A 9,171-nucleotide genomic window follows, 5' to 3' on the forward strand; every position below is an offset into this window, starting at 1 on the left:
GATTCTGGTCTCTGTGTTGGGTGTGCAAGCCACCCAAGCCCTTCTTCCATGCCTCGCTGCCATTTGCCCAATAGTGGCACAGAGGCTCGGTATCTCCATCAGGTGAGTCTCTTTAGGGTGACAATATTGAAGATAGCTAAGTGCAGATGGAACAAAGTCCTTCCACCCTGTGAAGTAACAGGTTCACAGCTTCTGGGATGTTACGGTTTATGTCTTGATGTTTCCCTAAAGCCTCATGTGCTCACAGGCAAAGCTTTTGGAAGGTGATTGTTTCATGGGTCTTCCAGATGACTCACTGTAAGCATGGAGTCTGGTTGAAAGATGCAGGTTACTGTAGGCACAGCCTGCAATGGTTTAATCTCCTTCCCTGACTCCTCTATTAATTTTCTCTATTTCTTGTCCACCATGCTACGAGCAGCTTTCCTCCACCTAGGTCCTTCAACACGCTGTTCTGCCATGGAGGTGGCCAACTGGACCGAAACCTCTACAATCCAAGCCAAAATAAACCTTTCCTCCTTCAAGCTGAGGGTGCTGGGTATTTTGTCCCAGCAACAAAAGAAGTGACTAAGACATGGGGATCAGCAAATGGACATTTTTAGGGGCTATTATTTATAAAAATGTTTAAATGTGTGGTCCAGTATGTCTCTGTTTCTCTGTCTCTCTGTCTCCGTCTCTCTGTCTCTCTCAAACATGCACACACCCTCTACTGGGACACCTACTTTTGATTCCATTCTTCATGGAAGGTAATGCTAAAGCTGTCTGAACCGTCTAGCCATACTGTTGGATAACTCCTGCATGTTCTCCAGCAGTACCTCACACCAGCAAGAACACTTTTCTTGAAAGCGTACATTGGTCAAAATGTTGGCAAGTGTACTTTTCTTGTGTTAGGAGCTGAGATCCGGGTGGTTTACTTTTGATGCATGTTCAGTAACTATGCAATAAAGGTCTACATTATTTCATAACTCACTTAGAAGAGATTTTACCAAAGCATGGAGAAAACTAAGCACAAGGGAGGGCAGAGGTATCAGTCTCTCCTAGAGACTGGTGAGTTCTTTGGCCTTGACTACCCTGATGTGTCTTGCCGTTTGTGTCTGCAAGTCTAAGTTTAAAATACACAAAGAGAAATCATTAGTGTCACGGAGTAAACTCAGAATGGTTAATGCTTTAAATTCTGCATGTCTCTTCTGTCTGCTATCACCTTCCGATCTATTCTACTCTGGAAAAAAAGGGCATTCTCTTTCCAGTCTAGTATACCGAATGCAAGTTTTTGTCAGTGTTAGAAAAGAACTGAAGAACGTTGAAAAGTTCAAATAAACGGAAGGGTGGTTTGACACTCAGGTACGCATGCGCACAGTGCTCTGCTCCCTGAATCAGAACGCAGGCTTCCCAGGAGGCTCAGCGCTGCCTCAGGAGACTGCCTAGAGGGGCGCGGGCCCACCGTTACATGCTGTGCACTGACAAAGGGGGCGAGAGCAGACTGACGGTGGATGCTGGATGTGTGCCTTCCGCAGAAAGGTGGGACAGCTGAGGGGGATGCAAACCAGTGTGGAAAATTGTACGAGGGGGTCTCTGAAAACTAAAACTAGTAGTACTGGAAGGTCCAGAAATTCCATTTATGGCTGCGTATTTAAAGGAAATGTAATCGAGACTTTAAGAGACATGTGCACTCTCCTGTTTATTGTAGCACGATTCATGAGAGCCCCAAGATGGAAACAACCCAAATGTCCACCACAGATGAGTGGAGAGGACCATGTGGTACGCACAGGCAGTAGAATATGACTTAGCCGTGAAAAGAAGGAAATGCCATCACTGTGACCTCACGGATGAACCCAGGGAACATTATGTTAAGTAAAATAAGCCAGACATAGAAATATATCACATGATCTCAATTATGTAGGGCTATAAACCAAATCCAAAAAAGAAGAGAGAAGAATGGTAGTCTCAACGATTGAGAGAGATGGGGAAGTGAGGGTCAAACGGTTCACAGTCTCAGACAGGAGGGGTTAAAAAAACAAAGTTTAGATCTGTTATACAGCGTGATGAATATAGTTAACGGTGTACTGAACATTTCAAAATCGGTGTCAGCATCTAATGTTTTGCCATGCAAGTCTGATCCTGTAACTGTGCTTGCAAAGCTGGGAATGAGGGCTCCTGTCTGTCTGTCTGTCTGTCTGTCTGTCTGTCTATGTGTCTATCTATGTACCTATCTGACTGTCTGTCTTTCTGCCTCTATCATATGGAGAGAGGGAACCGTCTGTGCACTGCGGGCTTCTCAGTGACATTTGTGCTCCTGCCCTGTGGTTTATCCAGAGGTGCCATGTGTGCAGGGAGGCTGGTGTGCAGGCTGGGCACAGCTTCCTGGGAACCCCTCAGGACCTCTCCATCATCTGTCTGCTTTCTTTCTTTCCCCAAATCTGCTCCCAGTTGCTGTTGTCAGCATCTCACTGCAAGACCTCCAGCAGCCAGCCAGCCACACAGGGACGGGACAAGGACTCTCCACCCCAGCCCTGGGAAGACTCAGGCAGGGCCCCGTGGCTGCTGCACTGCTCTCTCCCCCATGAAGCTCAGCCTTTGTTTGGCTCTCCTTCACCTTGGTCCGATAAAGGCACAGAGGATGGAAAGCCAAGTCCCTGCTATGTGAAGAACACTGAAGGATTGCGGGATCCTCTGGAAGCCATATCATCTGATTCTGTTGGAAGTGGCCGAGAGGAAGTGACCCTCTTTGTATGGAGACAGGAGATGGCCTGTGCCCTCCTGGAGCTGACCGCCTAGCCTTTCCTCTCCTCCTGCTCTTTGAGATGGGGCTGGATGGGAGGACAGAGGAGGTGGTGGTGATGGGAGGAGGCACTTGATTGGCCAGTTCCGGAGAGGGCATCAGGGGTAGAACTACTTCCTCTGGGCTTATTTTTTGTCCTCCTTGAGACTGTTGGGAAAATGAGACTTTCTTATTCCTTGGGTCTCCTGTGGTCCAGATGATCCTGACACAGCAGCTCGGAAGCTTCCTGGCCCGGCAATGAGGGGGTCAATAAGGGGGACTGGGGCAATGGCTGTTTCTCATTTTCATTTCGACTGTGACCCACTGGGGTGGAATTGGAGGAGAAGTCCGTGTAGCACCTTGAGTGCTACAGTTAGTCCTTAGGACATTTGGGTTGATGTTATACAGAGAGACTTTCCCTGAGACTGCATTCCTCGCTCGCCCTTCCAGCTAAATAAGAAGTCCTGATTGCCTGCCTGCATATTTATAAAACACAAGGCTGAAAATCTCAAGTTATGAGGTGCCAAGTGTGAGTCACCCCAATAGGTCCAACCCCTTAGAAAACACTCTTGCTGGGTTACCATAGGAAAAGACTCCTAATTCAGGCTTTGACCCTGGACTTCTTAGGGAGCAGCTCCTGCTCAGGGAGACTTGCTAATAAGCAGAAGTAAAAACTGTACTAAACTTTATTAAGCCAGAAGCTGTTAATTTAAGGAGCTGACTTCTACCCAGCAATCCAGGGAAGCCACATCTCCAAGTGCAAACCCACATGCAGTTTGTGGGTTTTCCTGCATTGAAGTGAAGAGTATCCAGTTTAAAACGGGGTCACCCAGCGACCTCGCAGTCGTCCATACTTTCAGTTACCACTATTCTTCATTTTCTTCTTTATTAGTCCCTGTTTGCAGCACGTCACTGTGTTCATTGTGGAGAGTTGATGCGTGTATGGAACACAACTTAATTCTCTTTTTAGTCCCTTCCCTGCCCTCTCATCCTTCTCTCTCCCTTTTTCGGTTGCCTTCCCATTTGTAAAAGCTCTATTTCCATTTCTCTTCTGTTCTTTTTTTAAAAAAATTCCCTTTTGCCCCTTTCCCCTCCCCCCATCTCTTGGATCCTTTCCCATTTGCAAGAGATCAGTCTCCCCATCTCCTGTCAGCTGTTTGAAGTTTGCTCTTTATAGTTTGATTTTCTCCTGTAAAAGAAATCTTGTGGTGTTTAAGATTGTATGTCTGATTTATTTCCCTTAATATTAAGGCCTGAAGATGCATTTTGAGCATATCTGATGCGTATGAGCTGTCTGCGGCATAACCAAGTCTGCAGAGAGTTGCGTTAATCCAAAGTGTGTAGCAATACAGGTGAATCCGTGGGAGTTTGTGTAATAACTATCTTCATTTGAAGACAAGTGTGCTTTGTAATTTCAGTGTGAATCATCTCTAGGAAGTTGAAAAAATGTGCAGATAATTCTCACATCTCTAATATTGTACAAATTTTCTTTAGGACTGATGTGCTACCTGAGAACATACCTGGTCTGAAGTAATTTTTGTTTCACTTTGTTTTTTGAGCCTGGGCCTTGCTATGTAGTTTAGGCTGGCCTTGAACTCTGTGTGGCCCAGATTGGCCTTAAATTCCTAACAGTTTTTTTGCTTCAGCCTCCCGAGTGCTGGGGTTACAGTACTGCCCCATCATTTCTGGTATGATTTTCATTAACTATAGGACTCACTTGATTACTCACATTTAGTTTTTAGTGTTATGTGAGTTTTATAAAAATGTACACAAACTCTGTGGGATAAACAGTTAAAAAGGCCAGTGAAGTAGGTCAGTGGAAAAGACCTCATAACTCTAAGATGAGAAAAGACCACTGGTTTTTGCTGGAGCCAAAAAGACCATTGTCATGGAGTTATCAGGTGGCTGTCAGAGTCAGTGGTGGGGACACAGGTGTGGCCTGCAGGGTGGGAGGCTGCTTAGGTGTTCCAGTGTGAGAGGTGTTGTTTTGATGTGCGACCCCCCCCCCCCCAGCAGACAGCCTTGCAGGAACTGAAGGCAGACTGGCAGAGCCTGAGGCTGCTGCTGACACCCACATCCAGAGGACTGAGCCCCATGGACACAAGGGGACCTGCCATTTCCCTGGGCCACTTTCTCACCTCCTTCCGCAGCTGTGTGGATACATGAGCACCTGCGGCAGGCTTGGGGGACAAGCAGAGAGAGACAGAAGGGGATATCTACATTAAAAGGAAGCTCAGATACAGGTCATAATTGAGGGCTCACAGTTTATAAAACGTAGAACTCACTGAAAGACAAAGATAAAAGAATCCTGCAGCTCCCACACTCTCAGCACGGGTTGGGGAGGGACAGAGAGTGACGTTTTTGCAATCAGTACTGGATGAGCAAAGTCCCCCCCGCCCCCGCATTCCCTTGAGTGACCCCTGTGGGTTCCTGATTACGAAGCGCATTTCACAGGCAGAAAGCAGACGGACTGGCTCCTGCAGCATGGCAGGGAAGTGGCGACAGAAGGCCGGTGTGCGCCCCGGGCAGCGTCAGAGCAAAAGCAGCAGAGGAGGCACAGACATGGTGTCACTCGTCTGTTCAGAAAAAACACAAATATTTGCATGTTTTCTGCTTTGGTTCTCTAAGCACTTCCTGAGCGCCCAGAGAGACGCTTGGAGTCTGCACGAGATTTTGAGATTTTGTGGTTGTTTGTTTTAGTTTCTTACAGGCACAGAGGGACCATTTTTCTTGATACAACTTTACAAAGATTATTTCAGTTCTCAAAATGTGAATATAAACACAACGATCTCAGGCCCCTGTTAAATTTTCTTTTTATGAACATTGTTGTGCTTTTTTACAAGATGCAAAGAATTCTGACTTTTCTTTTTTGTGGTGCTTGGGATGGAACCCAGAGCCTTGTGTGTGCTAAGCTCCTGCTCTACACTGTCTTAACAATGGTCCCACTGCTTGATCAAAATGCCTGGCACGCCCACGTTGGAGGAGGAAAGGTTCATTTTGACTCACAGTTTGTTGAGGTGGCTCCAAGGGAGGGCAGCATGGCAGAGGGTACTGGCAGAGAGGAACAGTCCATGGCAGGGCAGTCAGGAAGCTGCGGCTTCCTCTTCCTTTCCATTTTTATTCTAGCTAAGCTTTAAGCCTATTGGTTGATGCATCCTACACCCAGGGTGGGGTCTCTTTCTTCAGTGAGTTTACCATTACACCCAGAACTATGCTAAGCCAACCCAGAGGACTAATCTAGCACCTCACATCCATGGTCCAGTCACTCCCCAAAACCTCACCGAGGAACACATAATGGTGAGCCAAAAATAAACCTGTCCTCCTTTAACCTGTGAGTGCCAGGTGTCCTGTCATAGCCAGGGAAAGTAGCTAAGAACACTTTCCTAGCATGCACAAGGTCATGGGTTTCATCCCCAGCACCACAAAAAAGAAACAAAGAAAGAATTCTTTGCATTTCTTTATGTTATAACAACCACTAGTTCCATCCTCACCCAAAATGTGGAGAATTTTATCCAGCGGAATCCCTGAAGATCCACTTCAGTGAAACAGATCCTGCTCAGGAAGCAGATGTGGTTTTGGGGAGAGGTAGGGAAGGGAGGAAGAGAGCTTTTATTAGGACTCCCTCTCCTAAAGGAGTCATGAAGCAAACTGTTCTCTTAGCTTTCAGAATGCTCCCCAGAATAAACCCAATGCAATTCATTTTGTCTCCCAATTGTGTGTGTGTGTGGGCTCTTGGAAGTCCATTTCAGTGTAGAGATTAAATCTTTTTCGTGCTCAAGAAGACTTTAAAAACTATATGCTCTCTTTCCATGGTGGAAAAACGATATCTTTTCCTCCCTCTTGTCATATCATTTGATTGTGTGTTCAGCTGTCCTTCTTTCATTTCCTGTCACATAAAATAGAGACTGCTGATCATGTCTATGCACTGTGGCCTGGTGTGCTGCCACGAGGCCGTGTGCTTTTCCTCTCCCTATCTCTCTGACCAGGATTGCACAGACAGTGTGACAGGGCTAAGCTCTTTGCAATGTCACCTTCAGTGCCAGGGTTTGTCTTCGGCTGAGCAGGTTCAGGGTGACTAGAACTGAGGGCCTTCCCGGTCCCTTTCTCTTTCTCTGGTATCTGTAGGTGACCTCTCTACCTGGTGGTCTGGGAGTGGCACCTTCTCCCAGGCCTGAGGGAGAAGGCAGGAGCTAAGGGAAGCTGGCTGAGTTGCCGTCTGCTCTGAAAGACTTTGGATCTTCTCAGCATCACATCTCCCACACTGGGGTATTGAGAGGATCCTTAGCGAGCCCAGGAAGTGATGGTGACACAAAGAAATTGGGGCAGACTTTCAAATCCTCATAGGAGGAACCCTGGCCACTAAGGATGCACATTCTTCCTCTGTGAAAATGACAGGTCCCCACCCCAAGCCCCCGGGGGTCCTTTGCAACCTGCAGGTGCAGCTTCTTGGTGTGGTTGTGAAGTCCAGGTCCCTTTGTCTGAGGACCTGGGGCAGAAGAGAGAGACAAGCTCCATCCCTCTCTCATCTTCTGTAGCGTGGATGAGCACTCCAGACGGCCTCCTGGGGAAGGGAGAGGACGAGGGTATCCGTCTCGTCTGTGTCACCATGGAACCCATCAGATGCTCCCTGGGCACCTGGGCCAGGCCCACCAGGGCCACTGTGCAGAAACACTGCTTCATGGCTCCCGGCCCCATCCTCCAAGTGTGGAACCATTCTTTGTTTCCATAAGGGATGATGGGCTTTTGATTCTGGATAGTTTTTCAGCCTGATTCCTACCTACCCTGTAGCAAACCACAACTTAGTGGTTAATACAACACCAGTTTCCCATCGTACCATCTTTGTGAGTCTGGAGTCCAGGCCTGTTGTAGCTGCATTCTCTGTTCTGGGTATCCCAAGGCCAAAGTCAAGCTCTTGGCCAGGGCCAGTTCTCACCTGGGGTCAGGATCCTTTCCCGAGGACTCTGGTTGCTGGTACAATTCATTTGAATGTTTTCCTACAAGTTCACAGTGGCTAGAGGCCACCAGGTGGCTTGAGGGTGGTTCACTGTGAGGATGCCTGCTTTTTCTACCATAGTTAGGGAGAACTTGATTTTAAGCAACTCATTAATTGGATAAGGTTCACGTAGATAACCTCCCTGCCATATGATGAGTTGGTTCAGGCCCCTAATCACAACTGCAGATTTCCCTCACGCTGCAGCCGGGTTAGTGTCGGGCTGCAGAGCTGGAGGTAGAGTATGTTGTGTACTTGGCTATCATCTTAGAATTCTGCCCACCATAATGCCAGTGGAAATTTGGGGTCTAAAACCTTCTGTTCCATGTATGTTATTTTTCTCTTGTCATATTACCATAGGTTAGTTGTGATTCCACAAGTAATTATCTTATAAATCTTGTGTGTGTTCCAGAAGATTAGGGCATATTCCATTTGGAGATGTCTCACCATAAATCTAGTTGTTGTGAACCTTTCTGTTCTTTGGACTTCGGTATGATGATAGGTGTCATGGATTAAAAACTGATGGCCAACTTAACGCCAGTGGAATTAAATCAGCAGGACGCTGAGTGGAGATGCTCCACCTGAGGAAAGTTGCCAGCATAAACAGAGATGTGGAGGAAGAAAAGTTAGGCATTGAGGCATTGAAGCATTGTGGGTTCTCCTTCAAGTTGCTGTTTGAGCCATTAGTTCTCCTGGAGCAGCTCTGGTCCTTACATTGAGCAGTGCTTCCTGGCTTCAGAGGGGAAGACATGTGCTGCTTGGTCTCCAGGATGAACTTGTCACGTTGGCTTCCTGGCATGTATTTGACTGTGCTTATCATCAGAGGAGCTCGGAACCTCTGTGTTGCTGAGGATGGCTGTTGTGCTGGTCTTTGTCGTGTGACTTCTCAGCTCCAGCATAGAACCCTCAACCTACCAGCACAGCTCCTTCACTCCACTGGCATAGACTTTCTAGCTTCCACCACTGATCTTTGGGCCTTCCTAGCACGGATCTGTAAAAGAGACCTGCGTGTGTCCTTTTTGTGGGCTGTACACCTCCATTTGGGTTTGTGGGAGGCATTGTTATGAGCTCTGGATATTCATTAAGACCCATGTGGGACACTGCTGTGCGATTCAGGCCCTTGGCTAAATATTTTGTCTTTAGTGTTGTAGATAGATTTCCTGCAGTTTCTTGTGTTAACTCTGGGTGACCATCATAAAACAATATTATAAACCCCATGTCCTGATTCTAATTGTTCTCTGTACAACCCCTGATTACAACAATAAGAGACCTAGTTGTTGATGTTTCTTAGAAATCCTAGTTTTAACAGGCAGAATCCAAGAAGCCTAGAATCTAGACACTCAGTTATTTTATTTCAATAAAAAGATTGGTGAGGCACCAATTTAGATCTTTCTGAGGACTTAACAAATGGTTTTACAAACCTACC

The sequence above is a fragment of the Cavia porcellus genome, unplaced genomic scaffold, assembly GCF_034190915.1.
Source record: "Cavia porcellus strain 051 isolate PalLab524CR breed Dunkin Hartley unplaced genomic scaffold, mCavPor4.1 scaffold_23, whole genome shotgun sequence".
NCBI lineage: Eukaryota > Metazoa > Chordata > Mammalia > Rodentia > Caviidae > Cavia > Cavia porcellus.